Here is a 1,517-nt window from a genome sequence, read left to right as displayed (position 1 = left end):
ATGTCAATAGCGTTCATCTGTCTTTCTGAGGTAACACCTCACACCAATCAGAATGGATATTTTCAAAAAATCTACAAACAATAAATGCTGGAGAGGGAGTGAAGAAGAAGGAACCCTCTTACACACTGTTGGTGGGAAAGTAAATCGATACAGCCACTATGGAGAACAGTATGGAGGTTCCTTAAAAAACTAAAAATAGAACTATTGTATGACACGGCAATCCCACTACTGGGCACATACCCTGAGAAAACCACAATTCCAAAAGATACATGCACCCCAATGTTCACTGCAGCACTATTTACAATAGCCAGGACATGGAAGCAACCTACATGTCCATCAACAGAGGAACGAATAAAGAAGATGTGGTACATATATACAATGGAATATTACTCAGCCATAAAAAGGAATGAAATTGTGCCCTTTGCAGAGATGTGGATGGACCTAGAGACTGTCATAAAGAGTGAAGTGCTCTGTAACAGAGCCGGACTGGTTTCCTATCACCCAGAATTTTGCTCTTTAGTTAAAAGTGTTGTCAAACCCAGAGCCCTTTCAGCTGCAGGATCTTCAGGTTCTGATGAATCTCATGTGGCCACTGCACCTACAGATATCTGCTATCGAACAGTCTTGCCTGATGAAACTATGGGACCATTTGGACCTCAGGATCAGTGATTCCAGGTTCCTGGGAACATAGGTTTTGATTGTCACCTCAATGGGACTGCATCACAGAAGAAAAGCCAAGTTCATAAACTTTACCTGATGTTCTAGCAGAACCTTTAACCAGTGAAAGACATGAGTTTGTTATGGCACAATATGTGAATGAATTTCAGGGTAATGATGCACCTTTGAGCAATAAATTAACAGAGCAGAAACTTACTTTGAAAGTGCCAGAGTAGAGTGTGCAATCCAAACATGTCTGGAATTGCTGCGAAGAGATTTTGAACCACTATTTCCAGAAGTAGCCGCCAACAAACTAATGATTTTGACTGTAACACAGAAAACTAAGAATGATATGACTGTAGTGAGGAGGTAGAAAATGAAAAAGCAATGCTCTTAGAAAAGTTCATCAACTGTGCTAAGGAAATTGCTATGTTGAAGGCTACTTGGTTGACTTTTTGACCCATCATCTGGTTTGTCATTTTTTGAACCATATACAAAAAAGACTTTTCTCTCTGACCCAGGCATCTTATTTTATTTCCCACAATCCTTGAAATAGTAAAAGACTAACTTATTAGCTTTAAAGTGAATAAAATGTTGACCCTTCTCAGATCTTGACAGTCTTCTTTTGAACTCTTTCAGCTATCACTGCCTTCCTAGAATGAGATCTCTTTAAATATTGATGACACCATTGTTTTCCAACTTACCACCAGTATGGAGGACTGGCAAAGGGACAATGGACGTAGGGAGGAGTGGGCCTCTTGGTGCAATGATTGTGCTTTTCATTTTTAGTAAATTTTACAATCAACTCATGAGAGCACAATAGTTTGGAGACAAGAAAATAAATTGATCAGAAGAGTCTG

At 39.4% G+C, this 1,517-nt stretch overlaps 1 pseudogene across 1 annotated transcript; it reads left to right on the top strand.

Moving 5' to 3' along the window:
- The first annotated feature begins 429 nt into the window (after positions 1-429).
- Positions 430-1,213, top strand: LOC309835266 (methylmalonic aciduria and homocystinuria type D homolog, mitochondrial-like; annotated as a pseudogene). Its single transcript has one exon. The product of its transcript is annotated as a methylmalonic aciduria and homocystinuria type D homolog, mitochondrial-like (transcript).
- The last annotated feature ends 304 nt before the right edge of the window (positions 1,214-1,517 follow it).

This window comes from Grampus griseus, assembly GCF_964374135.1.
Source record: "Grampus griseus genome assembly, chromosome: 17".
Classification (NCBI taxonomy): Eukaryota; Metazoa; Chordata; class Mammalia; order Artiodactyla; family Delphinidae; genus Grampus; species Grampus griseus.
This window is presented reverse-complemented; position numbering and strand designations above follow the sequence as displayed.